The sequence below is a fragment of the Coptis chinensis genome, chromosome 4, assembly GCF_015680905.1.
Source record: "Coptis chinensis isolate HL-2020 chromosome 4, ASM1568090v1, whole genome shotgun sequence".
NCBI classification, from domain to species: Eukaryota; Viridiplantae; Streptophyta; class Magnoliopsida; order Ranunculales; family Ranunculaceae; genus Coptis; species Coptis chinensis.
The window spans coordinates 53,167,993-53,183,957 of record NC_141459.1 but is presented as its reverse complement, the minus strand read 5'-3'; the positions used below and the strand labels follow the sequence as shown (position 1 = coordinate 53,183,957).

The following is a 15,965-nucleotide window of genomic DNA, read 5'->3' as shown; positions in this document are numbered from 1 at the left end:
ACTTACGTATCAGGAGAAAAACTTATTGATAAAATCGCTTTAGTAGAGCTGTATTCCAAGGTCGGGGAAGTATATCACCGAGCTGAGTTTTGAGCCAGTATCGCCAATTTCCATCAACTTTGTCAACAATATAGGGGCCTTCCCATGTTAGGTCGAGTTTGGCTGGAGCTAGTGTCTTTTTGAGGACTAGCTCTCTAGCTTGAAAATATCTTGGGATGACCTTCTTGTTATAAGATCGTTGGATTGTTTGGTGGTACCGAGCTAGGGATATTACAGATGTTTCTCTTCGTTTCTCTAGGAGTTCAACTTCTTTTGCCAAGATGTTGTCATTGTCTCCTGACTCGACAATGTCAGAACGGGTTGTTGTGAGTGTGAGCTCTGATGGTATTACCGCTTCTGTTCAAAGCAAAGTGTGAAAGGAAACTCATTTGTACTGGCTCTAGCTGTTGTTCTGTATGCCCATAGCTAAAAATGACCAAAATGCCCCTATAACCCTTTGGAGCCCAAATCTCATTTTTTCCACTCTTTCTTTGGATGAGATTATTTCATATTTGAAATCCCCTTGAAAAATCCTTTGAAATGAGTACAATCTTGCCTAGGTTCCTTTTGGATTTCAGAAACCCTAATCTTGCTATATCCCGTTTCAGCTCGTTGTGTGTGCTGTTCAGTGCAACATATTTTTGGAGTAAGATTTCGACCCAAGGGTATTTTTAAGAGTTCATGGGCCTTCCTAATGGATTAAGGATCATCTTTTGTGAATAAGAATTTGCCTAATTTTGACCCAGTCAAAGAGAATTTGCATTAAAAAAATGGTCAGAACGGGCCTTTTTGTTGGATTTGGACATATGCTCATGGGCTGTGGATCCAGCTCGAGTTGGACCTTTTAATTAGGGTTTCTATCCCATTTTCAAGCCTCCAAAAAACCTAGAGAACCTTCCTTAATTGTTTGATTTGATTTGATCCCTAAAATCAAGAATATTATGGAGAATATGCCATTTTTGAAGCCATGTTTGGAAACCCTGGATTGTGGGCTCATTGAGGACGTATAGGGTTTGTTTTTTTGCCCTAATCCATCTAAAATATCCAAAGATCAAGGGCCAAGATCGCACCCCTTATCCCACCTCTGGAATCAAGGGCCAGATTTAGGAGGTGCAACCAAAAAGAGATCAAGCCATTGGATTTTTCTTAATCAATACTCAGCCATTGGATCAAACTCATTACCATATTGAAATCCATCCCAAAAAGATATAAATATAGGTCTCATTCACCCACAAAAGATCATCTGGAGCTAGGAATTCGGATTTAATAATCTGGACCTAGTTATTCAGAGCTAATAGCCTTCTTTTCTTCAGTGTTCTTCATTTTTTTCTTTCTAGTTCTTCATTTTAGCCTTCTTTTCTTCTCATCGATCTTGAGTAGAAACTTCTTTTCACCAAAAGTTGTTTTTTCCTCAAATCACCTGTTTCAATCCAAAAATCACAGTTGTCAATTCAAGATCAAGTTTATCATCAATCAATCGATCAATCTACAATCAAGTATGAGACAACATTCCAAACAAGGTGACATCTTTCTTTTCTCTTTTATTTTAATTAGTATTGCATATTAGGATTATTTACTTTTTAGTTTTACTATAGCATATAGTCATTTGCTTTTAAATAATTTAGTGAAGATCATCCAATTTGGTAATAAAATTTCAAGCTTTCTTCATTCACCTATCTTAATACATTACACCTCAATAGAAGTAAGGCTGGTTTTACCAGGCGAGCGTGGGTGCCTAACACCTTCCCACATCGTACCTTGACTCCCGAACCCAATAATCATCTAGTTTCGAGGGCTAGTCTTTCACATAGGTTTTACTCAATTTTTTCTTAATAAAGTTAGTGGCGACTCTAAAATCAATTGCATAGATCTAGGTACACATTTTTGTGCGTACAGGTGCTCTCTGAGCTCTTCAGCCCACTTGGCCATTCAAGCGGTTTTGTTGTTGGAACTCAGTACTTGCTTGAGGGGTACATCGGTGATTACCTTAATGTTGTGAGATTGGAAGTAAGGTAAAAACTTCCGAGCTGAGTAGAGTAAAGAGAGCATTGCTTTTTCCATCGGAGAATAGTGTTTTTCCAAATCTGCCAACGTCTTGCTGGTGAAGTAGACTGGCTTTTCGACTCCTTCGTGTTCGCAAAAAAGAACTAAGCTAATTGCAAAATCAGTTGTTGCAAGGTAAAGCCCTAGTGTTTCTCCTTTTTCTGGTTTCAACAGGACGGGCGACGTTGATAAGTAAGCTTTCAGGTCGGTGAAGGCTTTGTGGCACTCGTCTGTCCATGTGAATGTTGTGCCTTTTTTGAATATTTATAGGAATAGTCTGCATTTGTCAAATGCTCATGAAATGAATCTGTTGAGTGTTGAAACCATGCCTAATAACTTGTAAATTTGTTGCTTTGTGGTTGGTGCTGACATCTCAAGGAGAGCTCGTATCTGTTCTGGATTTGCTTCGATGCGCCTTTGTGACATGATGTAACCTAAAAAATTTCCCGAGGCTGCTCCAAATACGCATTTTGCTGGGTTGAGTTTCATCTTGTTTTGGTGAAGTCGTTCAAAGGCTTCTTGTAGGTGGGAGATGTGATCACCTGCCTTTTCACTTTTGACCACCATGTCGTCTATGTAGACCTCCATAGTGTTTCCTAGCAAGTCTTTGAATATTTTGGTGACCAGTCTTTGGTAGGTCGCACCGGCATTCTTCAAGCCAAATGGTAGGACGTTGTAACAAAACGTTCTTTGCTCGGTTACGAAGGATGTTTTTTCCTGGTCTTCTTCTGCAAGCGGTATTTGGTTGTATCGACTGTATGCGTCCATGAATGATAACAGCTCGTGGCCGCATGTTTGATCTACCAGTATGTCGATCCTTGGTAGGGGAAGCTGTCCTTTGGGCAGTGCTTGTTGACGTTGGTGAAATCTATGCAAAGTCGTACCTGACCATTCTTCTTTAGAATGGCGGCAATGTTGGCTAGCCAGGTCGGGTACTCGACTTCTTTGATAAATCCAATATTCTTGAGCTTTTCTATCTCTTCATTGATGGCTTTTTGAAATTTGAGTGCTAGTTTCCTAGGTCGTTGTTTGACAGGCTTGACTATTGGATCTACATTTAACTTGTGGCAAGTGACCTGAGAGTCGATTCCTGGCATATCGATATATGACCAAGCAAAGACATCTTTATTGAGAGATAGAAATTTGACAAGTTGCTCCTTGAGCTTGGGGTCTAAATCAGCCCCTACATAAACAAACTTTGGGTCTTTATCTGAGCCCAAATTGACCTTTTCTCCTGGTTCTATTTGAGCTTGTTTCCCTTTGAGCTTGTCTGCTGCAGTTGTTGTAGGGTTGGAAGTTTGAGGATCTTGCTTCTTTGGGACATCTTTGTCCTCGATGACCTGAGGCTTGGGTAAGGTCGTTGTGCTGACGTGATTGCACCGGTGGGCTTCTAGTTGGTTACTTCTGAGCTCCATGATGCCTCGGGGGCCGGGAAATCATAGGACCTGGTGTAGGGTTAATGGAATTGCTTGGATCTTATGAATCCATCGGCGTCCTAGAATGGCAGTGTAGGACGACTTGACATCGATCATGCTTAATCGTGTTGAGATTTTGACCATGTCTTCCTTTTCTCCAATGGAGACTGGCAGGATGACATCTCCAATGGCATCTGTGCGATCTCCGTTGAACCCATAGAGCGGTGCATTTGATTCTATCATCACCGAGTCTGGCAGGTGCATGTCCTTGTAAGTTTGATAGAAAAGTATGTCGCACGAGCTGCCTGGATCGATGAGGACTCTTTTGACTGTCTACCCGTTGATTTTGACGTGCACTACCAGGGCATCATTATGTGGTAGGCACACCTTGTCTAGATCCTCTTTGGTGAATGAAATTGATGTTGTTGTTTGAGGGTTGGTGGGATTAATCATCTCAGCTTTGTGTGAGAGGTGGTAGATTTCTTGAAGCGCTCCTACTCTTCTGCGCTTCTCCCGACTTGAGGTTTCATCGTTTGATGTGTAATCATGTTGATTACTTTCTCCTCATCGTGGTCGGAGGAGTGTTGTCTCCTGTTGTGCCTCGACTGACCTGGGGATTTAAATTGTCGGGCTATTCGGCTCGTGCTTCTGTTGTTGGCAGGTCGTTCGTTGCTGCGGCTCCTACTTCTGTGGCGTTTGGCATCCAGCTTGTGCCTTAGATCGCTTTCTGGCAGGAACTCTTTCAATTTGCCATCCTCCACTAAGTCTTGGAGGTAGTGCTTGAGGCTCCAACAATCATTGGTGTCATGGTGGTGGAGCTTATGGAAATGGCAGTATAGATGTTCTGGTATGGCGATCACCTTATTGATGTTGGGTTTGAAGTATGGTGCAGTATAGACTCGGCATCCTGGAGAAGTTGGAGAATTCCCTTTTTGTGTATGAAGGCTTGCTGGAGCTGGATCTCTTGTTGTTGTTGTTGTTGTTGTTGCCTGAATATTGATTGCTTTCCTTGGGGTCTCGCTCGTTGCTAACTGCGAGAACCTCTTTGCCTTTACGATGGGCCATCCATTCTTCGTACTTGATATAGTTGTCGACTCTATGATACAGGTCATCTAAGGTTTCTGGCTTGTTGCGCATGAGGGACCCTGCTAGGTCGGAGTCGTCTACGAGGGCGTTTGTGAACGCAAAAGTTGTAAAGCTGTCATTGAGTCCTGATTCCAGCGAGAGAAGGTCCTTCTTAAAACGTCCTAGGAAGACGTGGATCGTTTCGCCATGAGCTTGCTTGAGCTGAAACAAAGAGTCTAGGTCGGCTCGTTTCTTTCTGTTATGGATGAACTCTGCTGCGAATGTCTCAACTAGCTTGTCGAAGTTGCTGATCGAATTAGGAGGGAGTGTGTAAAACCAATCTATTGCTCTGTCCTTTAAGCTGGCTGGAAAATTTTTGCACTTCAGGTAGTTGTAGTCTTGAGCGCTGTAGAGTGCATGGATCTGACTGAAGCAAGCTACGTGCTCGCCTGGGTAGGAGCTACCGTCGTACAACGAGAACTTTGGTTGGATAAATTCTGAAGGAGGCTACTTGTCTCTGATTTCTGTGGTGAATGGTGATGCCTTGTATGTTTGTAGCATCTTCTGAGTGATCTGGATCGCGCTGGCTTTGTCGTTTGACTTCTCTAATCTTTGGGCAAAGTCTTCTAAGCGTTGATTGGTGGTGTTGGTGAGGGCTGCAACGACGTTGTTCTCCACTGCTTCTGTGGTGCCGTTGTTGGCGTTGGAGGTGGCCTGGTCGCGCATCGTCTGATTCTCTTGTTGTATGGTGAGGAAAGCGTCTTGTAGTGTCTTCATCTGTTCTGCCAACATTTGAAAAGAGGTATCCATGGTGGTTTTTACCAGCTTCGTGGGATTGAGAAAAGAGTAAGTGTGTTTTTCTTAAGGAGACGAACCAGTAGACGGCGCCAATGTAGATGTTGTATTTACTGGACAACGACCTGATGATTCGTGTGGTAGGGAATGGCTGCACTCTTCTTAGGATAAGAGTTGCCTATGTATCAAGTTTCTTGGGGTAAACTTGAATCAAGCCTTACGTAGTTCATCTCTCTCTATTTATAGATGTTTGAGTTGACCTTCCATATCTGCTCTGGACCATTATGAAGTGTAGATCCACCTTGTGTGCCATCTTGATGATTCACCATTACTCTGTTGTTACAAAGTTAATGCGTCCATGATTGTGGCGTTGATTGAGCATCAAGATTGCACTAGTTGGTTTGCTTCCATAAATGGCTGTAACTGATGCTGTTGGACGACCTGGGTGTTGGATCGTGGGGTACGATCTGATGGTGTGGGACGAGCTGAAGGTGGACGACCTGGTATATGGACACGTGCACTGTAGTGTGGAACGGAGGGTACTTACAGCAAATGTGCTATACCACGACACATTCAAGACGCTGCAGATTCCTGATTCTAAAATGGTCGTAACCAACTCCAACCTATATGGATTCAGTGGGGACAAAGCTCTGATAGTTGGGGAGATCCAACTACCCGTGGCTATTGGTCCGGTAACTTTCATCATAAACTTTGTTGTGGTAAAAGCTAACACACCCTATCATATGATCTTGGGCAGGACCTAGCTGCACAGACTCTTAGCTGTTCCTAGCACCTATCACCAATGTCTGAAGTTCCCGCATAACGGGACAATTGAGACGATCAGAGGGGATCAGGTGACTGCCAAAGCATGCTACGCACTGGCGACGAAGCAGTCCCCACTCCTTTTTAAACCAATGGAAGTGGGGGGACCTGCCAAATAGCAATTACAGTTGGATCCACCTCTCCCAGACCTGGTCCCACGAGAGAGGGAGGATCCCCCCTCACTGGAGCCATTAGAGGAAGTGGAAAGTGTAGGAGGTAGCACGCCAAAAACCACTTTCATTGGCACCTTGTTGAGTTCCTCCGAGAGCACAGAGATGTGTTTGCTTAGTCATTCGAAGAAATGCCAAGAATTAACCCCCACGTGGCATGCCACCAGCTCAATGTCCGCAGTGATGCAGTAGTAGTCAAGCAGAAACCGAGAAGGATAGGTGCTGACAAATCCAAAGCGGTAAAAGCTGAAGTTGAAAAACTAAAAGCAGCTAATTTTGTCAGGGAAATCAATTTCCCCACTTGGATTTCTAATATTGTCCCAGTAAGAAAGAAGAATGGGTCATGGAGAATCTGTATTGACTTCACGAATCTGAAACGTGCATGTCCGAAAGACAGCTACCCTCTGCCACGAATTGACAAGTTGGTGGATGCAACGGCTGGACATGAACTGTTATCTTTCACAAATGGATCATCTAGATACAACCAGATCCCAATGCATGAGGAAGACGACAAGCATGCAAGTTTCACAACTGAGGATGGCATGTACTGTTATCAGGTAATGCCGTTCGAACTAAAAAATGCAGGGGCCACGTACCAGCGTTTGGTGAACAAAATGTTTGAAGGATTGATAGGTGACATTGTGGAGAAATGTGGCTCACACCCCTGCCTTCCTAACCCATTACTCAAAACCTCCCCCATGTCGGCCCAACCCATTAAACCCCCCTATTTTTAAGCTTTTATGAAATAAACTCCCTGTTTTTGCTAAAGTAATAAAATTTCGGTCTATTTTTAAATTCCAAACAAAATTGATTTCCTTTTTTACCCTTTTTCTTTTCCAGCACACAACTCTGTTTTGGGGTTTTTATTCTCGCCATTTTTAACCAACAATGACACAAAGAACACACCGATTTCAGCTCGGAGTTGAGTTTTATTTTCGCGATTTGATCTCTTCATTCTCACATCATTAAAGAATAAGGTTTGGCATGAGAGAAATTTTCTTATTTTAACTTTTGTTTTAACCTCTTTTCAATACACTTCTTTGAACTTTTGATTATCCTCTTTTCAATCTTCTTCTTTATTTTAATTTTACTTATTCTCTTCTTCGTTAGATTCATGTCATTAAAATTTAAATTGGTGATATTGTCATGCTTTAAATGTTGAAAATACTGCATCCCTATGTAAATATAGATTTACGGATATATGGCTGCTGAAAATACTGCATACCTATGTAAATATAGATTTACAAATATATAACTATGTAAAAATACATTTACATAGATTCATCAGTTTTTCTTTGTTGTTTTTTGCAAATGCAGACATGGATGAGACTGTTCTTTTTGTTATTATCTACGAGACGCAAATTAGGAGTGTCTGTGTTGGGACTAATGGCATAATTGGTGATTTGAAGCGTACAATTTCTAAAAAGTGGTCTGACCTTACTCCATTGTCTATATAACTTTCTTTTGTAAGGGATTCGAAGCGTGTATTGTGACAGATGCTGACTCGGAGCTTCAATCCCTTGTTTGTTTCAATTTGGTTAAAAGTTTTGATACATTCTTGATAACGGCATCGTAGAGAGAATTTTTAGCTTTGTGCGACGCTAGTTCTAGTTTCAAAGTCTCTTTTCAGGATTCTTTTTCTACTTCTACAGATTTGGTTGTTAGTTCTTCTATATTTTCTGATGTATATGATGAAAAATATGTTAAGGTTGCTTCTTTGCCTATTTTGACTGGTATAGGACAGAAATTTCTTGGTGGTGTTCCAATATTGAGGAAAACTTCAACTTTTGAATCTTGCTGGAACGTCACTTGCCTATCACTGCAATGGTGGACAAGATCCGTGGGAAAATTATGAAAATGATGTCTGATCGGCGGGAGTCGTCTAGGAGCTGGACTACTATCTTATGTCCGTCTATGGAAACTTTATTGGCTGAGAAGATCGAGGTGGGGAGAAATTTGGGGGTTCTCAAGTCAAGGGAGGGTATTTTTGAGGTGCGTGCTACTCATACTCACTTGGTTGACTTGAATAGAAGTCTTCTTGTAATTGGTGGAGAATCGAAGGATTCCCTTGTGCGCACGCACTATGCTCCATTTTGGTTGATGGATTGAATGTGTATACCTACTATGATAACTTCTTCTATTCTCAAACATTCTGCGATAGTTATTCAAGAGCTATAGTACCTGTGGAGAATAGTAAAATGCCTGCTAAGATACAAAGTGTGCTTGATTTACTACCACCGGATCTGAAAAAGAAGATAGGGAGACCAGACAAGAAACGAAAGCACAACACGGGTGCTGCAAGAGGTAGGAAGAAGAACAAGGGCCCTTGTCATGGCCACCGCAACCTAAGAGTGGGCTCCACTCCTACAACATACTCTGCACTGGTTCAATTATCTATTCTTTGATGGTTTCTCTTATATAAAAGCAAGATGTCAATGAATTTGTATTTTTTCATTTATTTTTTTATGTTGCTCGAATATGAAAAACAAGATGTCGATGAACTTGCTTTCTTTTTTCTGATGTTGGATTTTATATGTTACGTTTTTTAGTTGGAGATTTTTAAAACAGCTAGTCAAAAGAGGTTTTATATTACTGTGTAAAGATAGTTTTACATATTAAATTTTGGGAATGAAATTAGCCTGACACCTGACAGAATATATGTAAATGTATTTTTACATAGTCATTATATATGTAGATCTATATTTACATAGTAACTTTTGGGATTGAAAAATTCTCGACACCTGACCAAATATATGTAAATATATTTTTACATAGGCAAATATATGTAAAACTATATTTGCATAGTCACTAAAGCTATGAAAACTTAAATTTACATAGTAACTTTTGGAAATGAAATTAGCGTCGTGACACCTGACAGAATATATGTAAATGTATGTTTACATAGTCATTATATATGTAAATCTATATTTACATAGTAACTTGACCTATGAAAACTTAAATTTACATAGTAATTTTTTTAACTTTCTGGATTACTCCTATTGCGAAACTATGTAAATGTATTTTTACATAGTCAATATATATAAATCAAACACTAGTTAAATTTACATAGCATCAACTAGTAGATGTTTAAGCTAGCTTTGCTATCCAATTTAGCGATAGAGGATGAAATGGTGATCGGTTGTTTGGAGATTATGTATTTGCGAATTTACAATAAATAGCTTCTTAATAACTACCATAATGAAGTATGTTATTATGACAAAAGTGATTTTTCAAGTAATCTTGGATTCACAAATATAGATAATTATATTGGTGCTTAACCCGATAGAGAAAGGGACTCAGACACATAATATTTCCAGAAAAAAGCTATAAACATTTCATCCATCATAATAAAATGTTTTGGCAAAGTAATTATACAAAAAAGTATAATCCAGCAAAGACTAAATATGCATAACATGAATACTAAACAACTCCAACACATTAACAGTAATAGTACATCATAATCGAACACTCCCAAGTTAGAATGGTTCCAATATTTTACCACAAATAAACACAACGTAATCAACTAGAAATACGGAAAATCAGCTCTTCATTTCTTGCATTCTTCTTTTGGATCCCATTTTTCTTATTGGCTTGATACAATCTCATATGTCAAGTCAACCCTCAATTGTCTCGCGTCTTCTACCGTTATATCTTGCATAGCTTTTCCACATATTATAGCATTCACGAACATAATGATGAATAATCCACAATCTGAACTGAAAATGCCAAAAAAGAAGTTTCAAATAAGAGATAAGAGATTAAAAAGACATTTATTAAGTTCGGGAAGTGAAGTTCTTACGATGCTCCTTGTTGTGGGCATGCTCCAACTTTGATATCTTTCATCAAATCCATATCTGGCAACCTTAGCTCCTAACGCCTACATCTAATAGATTCCACCACCCTCTCTTGCTGCATTCAATTGAACAAAAAAATACCAAAATTATGTAAATGTATAAGAATGCAGAGTAACCACATACTACATCTTCAGAGATTTTGTAAATTTAGTCTGCAAATATAAGAATGCAGACTAACCACAGACTACACATTCAACTTCAAGACTAAAACTACTATACAAATATAAGAATGTAGAGTAACCACAGACTACACATTCAACTTCAAGACTAAAACTACTACGCAAATATAAGAATGCAGAGTAACCACAGACTACATCTTCAGAGATTTTGTGAATTTAGTTTGCAAATATAAGAATGCAGACTAACCACAGACTACACATTCAACTTCAGTAATTAAATTACATGGAAGATGCTTACCCATGCAAATGATAGGAAATATAGACACTTTGGTGGAGAACATCCAATTAGCTTCACCACTTCCTTGGGGAGGTGGAAGAACACGTACCAATCAATAATCTACCATAAACAGTAAGAAAAATAAGTAAATTGCAAGTTTTTTCATTTCAAAAGATTTGAGTAATCTTTTGTTGGGAAATAAAAAGAGAGTAAATAGAGTTTATGGTGGTGTCGGGAAATAGAGAGAGAGTAAAGAGAGGCGAGGGTTTATGGTGGTGTCGGGAAATAGAGAGAGAGTAAAGGACTTCATAGTATTTCATTCCAAGACTTCTACAAACACCGAAAACTAAACTTGAAATTGTGGACTTCATAGTACCCCTCCCAAAAGAGAACTCATTTTGGTGGATATCTCACTAGAAATTGGAGTAGACGAGGCTTGAAATTGTAGGGTTCTCGTTCGATCGATCGATTGAGAGAGAGAGAGGATTTGGACTGGAACATAGGGGATCGGAGTTTTGTTTGTAGCCTTACTAGTCTAAGACCTAAGTTATTGCTAGCCTACTAGTGAGAAACCCACCATATTTTTGTCTGTCTAGTGTCCACTAACATGAAAATGCAAAGTAAAGTTACTATGCAAATTTAAGAATGCATAGTAAAACTACTACGCAAATTTAAAAATACAGAGTAAAACTACAACACAAACATGAAAATGCATAATAAAGCTATTATGTAAATTTAAGAATGCATAGTAAAACTACTACGCAAATTTTAAAATGCAGAGTAAAACTATCACCACACATTACACAAACATGACAAAACAAACACAGTAAAAATTAAGAATGCAGAGTAAAAACTATTACGAAAATATAAAAATGCATAGTATAACTACTACACAAACATAAAAATGCATAATGAAATTGCAAAACTATGAAAACTAGAAAATACATAGTAAAATCACTAAACAAATGTAAATTCGTATTTACAAGCATATGAAAATTTATTTTTTTTCATACAAATTTATAGAAATATGATTAAAGGTTGAAAATTCTCACCGGATTTGGTTTGTTCGCCGAAGTTTTTGGAGCAGTCATCTTCTCAATTTCATCTCCATCTCTTCTAGAACTTGAAAGTTTGATTTTTTTTTTCCAGCTTTTTTCGAGATTGTAGAGTTCTTCATTTTCTCTTTTGTTGCTTTCATAGTTTTTGTTGGTGATTCAACCATTTTTTTCTTTTGTTTTGCCATCTTAACTATGTGAATTTAGATTTGTAGGAGAAGAAATTTTAGATCTAAAAAGCTAAAGAGAAGGAAGAGAGAAAATATAAGGATTCACAGTTTCACTGGTCCATTAAGTAGGGGGTATTTTTGTCAGCTTATTATTTTAAAAAAAACAGGGAGGTTTTGTGAGTGGTTAGGATTTGAGGGGGTTTTAATGTACCGGTTTTTTAAGCAAGGAGATTAAACGCAATCTCTGCATTGTGGAGGTGTATGTAGACGATCTCTTGATCAAAAGTTTGAAACGAGGAGATCATCTCTCCCACTTGCAATGTGCATTTGACGTTCTTCGAGAATATCGCATGAAGCTCAACCCTGCGAAATGTGCTTTCGCTATATCATCAGGAAAGTTTTTAGGGTACCTAGTTACTAAGAGAGGGATTGAGGAGAACCCAGATTAGATCCGAGCGCTCATAGAAATGCCCTCACCTAAAAACATGAAAGAGGTACAAAAAGTTACAGGCAAGTTAGCAGCTCTAAACAGGTTCATCTCCAAGAGTTCAGATAAGTGCAAACCCCTATTTCAGTTACTGCGAAAGAACACTTCCTTCGCATGGACGGAAGAATGCCAAAAGGCGTTCGATTAACTCAAAACATACCTGGGGGCATCTCCAATCCTTTCAAAGCCTGTTGAGGGAGAAATCCTGGGTCTTTATTTCTGTTCATCTTACTACAGCATCAGTTCTGTACTGATACGCATGGATGAAAAGAAGGTTGAAAACCCTGTCTATTTCTTGAGTCGGACGCTCCTACCAGCAGAAACAAGGTACCCTAAACTCAAAAGAGTCGCTTTAGCACTTGTTTTAGCCATAGAGAAATTACGACCGTACTTCCAGTCCCACACCATCAGAGTGATCATAGAATACCAATTGCGATCAGTTCTGGAACGACCGAACAGGTCGGGAAGGCTAGCTAAATGGTCTGTGCAACTATTAGAATATGATATTATTTACATCCCCAGAATCTCATAAAAGAGTCAGGCACTAGCAGAATTCTTGGGAGATTTCCTAATGACCTACACGGGGTACGACTCAACCACCCCTAGTTCCCATGATGGCATCCTGCCTGAATCTCCAAACACTCGTCCAGACTCATGGGAGTTGAGCTCCGGATGACGGCTATTCGTGGATGGATCTTCAAATGACAGAGGCACTGGAGTTGGAGCTGTGTTAGTTACTCCTAACAATATGCGGCTGGAGAAATCCATCCGATTAGGTTGGAATGCCTCTAACAATGAGGTAGAGTATGAGGCGACGTTTGCTGGCCTCACAATGGCCCTCGACCTGGGCCTAACACACCTCACAGTTTTTAGTGACTCACAGCTGGTTGTGTTCTAAGTTGATGGAGGGTATGAGGCCAAGGACGAACGAATGGTCAAATACCTGGAACTGGTGAGGGGTCTTCAAGAAAAGTTTGAGAACATTCAATTCTATCAGCTACCTCGATCTGAAAATCGACACACAGATGCTTTGGCATATGTTGCCTCGATGTTGGGCAACAGTGAGTCACATTCCATCCCTATAGAGTTCTAGGAGAAATCTAGCATTTAGATCTTAGTTACAACAGTTTGTGTTGTTCCATCCATTACTCTAAGTTGGATAAATCCATATAAGTCCTACCTCAAAGACGAGACACTCCCTGAGGATAAGAATGTAGCAAGGCGTCTGCTTGCAAAGATACAAAGATTCACCCTCGTTGGAGACGATCTGTACAAAAAGTCCTTTTTAGGACCTCATCTCAGATGTCTCTCCCCACACCTCCCTGAACAGGTTATATGAGAAGTTCATGAAGGAATATGTGGCAACCATGTTGGGGGCAGAACACTAGCTCTCAAGATCCTAAGGCAAGGGTACTTTTGGCCTTATATGCAAAAGGATGCATAGGTTTTTTCCCGTAAAGGAGAAAAATATCAACGATATGCTCCCCTAATCCATGCTCCAACAACATAACTGCACCCATTGGCCAGCCCATGGCCATTTGCACAGTAGGGAACTGACATTGTAGGACCTCTACCACCTGCTCCTGGCAATGTCTGATTCTTACTAGTTGCGACGGATTACTTCACCAAGTGGATAGAAGCAGTTCCCCTAGTCTTCATTCGAGAACAGGACGTTAGAAAGTTCATTTGGAACAACATTGTCTGCAGGTTTGGCATACCCAAAGTTATCATCTCAGATAATGGGCAACAGTTCGCTGGAGGATTAGTCACTGAACTCTGTGAAGAGTTTCACATTACCTATGGCCATCTGTTCTCAAACAGGGTCATCTTGGATAACATGAAGCATAAATTAGACAATGCGAAAGGTTTATGGGTCGAGGAACTACCTAAGGTCCTATGGGCATACCAAACTACACCCAGAAGGTCAACTTGTGAGTCCCTATTTTCATTGACCTACAGAACTGAAGCAGTCATACCTCCAAAACTGGTAGCTCCCACTCAAAAGTCAGATGTTGTGCACACTCTGGACAATGAGGAGTTGTTATGTAGAGAAATAGATCTCCTAGATGAAAAGCGAGAAGGTGACACACTTCGCTTAGCTGCTAACCAGCAGATTCTGAAGAGATCATACGACAAGAGAGTCCAGATTCGGTCTTTCAAATCTGGAGATTTGGTTTTGCACGAGATCCCAGAGCCCAATGGCAAGCTTGGGCCCAACTGGGAAGGACCATACATCATCGACAAGGTTGGTCGAACTGGTTTTTATTATCTACGCACTGTTGAAGGGGACATTCTTGTCAAACCATTGAATGCGCAGCACTTTCGCAAGTACTATCAGTAAATTGTTATTCTATGCTTTTTTATGCATGGTTTACTCCTCTCCAAGTCATCAATAAAGTTCTCCACATTGCCATCAAATTTATGCCTTGCATTAGTTCTTTATTTATGATCCACAATGGACTAAGCCTTTAGGGAATTATCTTCTCACTATCTGTTCAAGAATATTGTATGCCAATTTGCTTTAGAACCAGTGATACTGAGTATGGGAAAGTTGAACTGTATTCCAGATCCTTTCCTATTCCCACGTAACTGGAACTGTATGCCAGTTCTTGCAAACTGCGATTATCTTCAATGGGTTAAGCCTTTAGAGAAACAGACCACACTAATTGTTCAGTAAACTGTATGCCAGCTTGACTTGGGGCAAGAGATAGTGTTCTTGAGAGCCTGAATTGTATGCCAGTTCCTGGCGCTCTCGAAACATCAACATAGGAGTTGCTAGGAAGATCTAGGTTGGATCCAGATCCTAGCACACAAATCATGGGCCTGGAACTATATTGGCATGATAGCGCTGAGGAAGACTCTCCCACTGCTATTCTGGCGATATCCTATTTATTTTTTAAATAAATAGAACCTATCGTTATTAAACACAGTGTCGTGCTCATGGCACCAAGTTACTTTCGTAAAGACATATGACTTTATTGCGATCGAACTCCTAATCATAGTTAACTTGAATGGCTTCCATGATATCCTGATCAGATTCTGGTCATGCCTCATTTTAAGTTGTTTAGCCTACTAGGGTCACCCTTAGTCACACAAAACATGTACAAGGTACATCGCTCCCGATCTACAACCGCAGTTTGGCGATTTTTTAATGAAAGCTCCTAAAATCCGCGCTTTGATATTTCCAAAACTGCACTCTCATTTTTTCAAACTGCGCTTTTAGTTTTTCAAACCCGCTCTTCACATTAAATGGTCATTCAGAACAAATTTCTGGTGAAATAAAACCCAAATCTAGTTGTTTTAACAAAAAATTAAGTTTATTTACAAATTTTGAACCCTCAACATACTATTGTAATAAATTGTAGAAATAATAACTCATTTGGAACAAACTAAGATATGAGTATAAGCATCGAAGTAGCTTGTTCCTATGTATTGATGAAAACAATCAGGGGAACTATTGTTTTTTTCTCCTTAAATTGATGGAAGTCGTGGGGGTATATTTGAGTTGTTGATTTCAAAGAAACATAATAAGTGAGAAGAAGACCTCTAAATTACTTTAACATACTCCCCATCTCAAGATAGCATTAGTATAGCACCAAACGTACTAGTTTTCTAGCCAACTCTTCACAACTGTCAACTAGTCACGGCATTACT

The 15,965-nt window shown here is 39.8% G+C and overlaps 1 long non-coding RNA gene across 2 annotated transcripts; it reads right to left on the bottom strand.

The window, feature by feature from the left end:
* Nucleotides 1-9,714: 9,714 nt before the first annotated feature.
* On the bottom strand, nt 9,715-11,924 carry LOC147503957 (uncharacterized). 2 transcript variants are annotated; one of them, XR_015220305.1, is made up of 4 exons: nt 11,652-11,924; nt 10,621-10,719; nt 10,149-10,258; nt 9,715-10,065 (listed from the first exon to the last, which is right to left on the bottom strand). It is a non-coding gene; the product is annotated as an uncharacterized LOC147503957 (long non-coding RNA). The 2 variants fall into 2 exon arrangements; XR_015220306.1 differs by lacking the exon at nt 10,621-10,719 and having other exon boundaries at nt 9,717-10,065.
* Nucleotides 11,925-15,965: the final 4,041 nt, after the last annotated feature.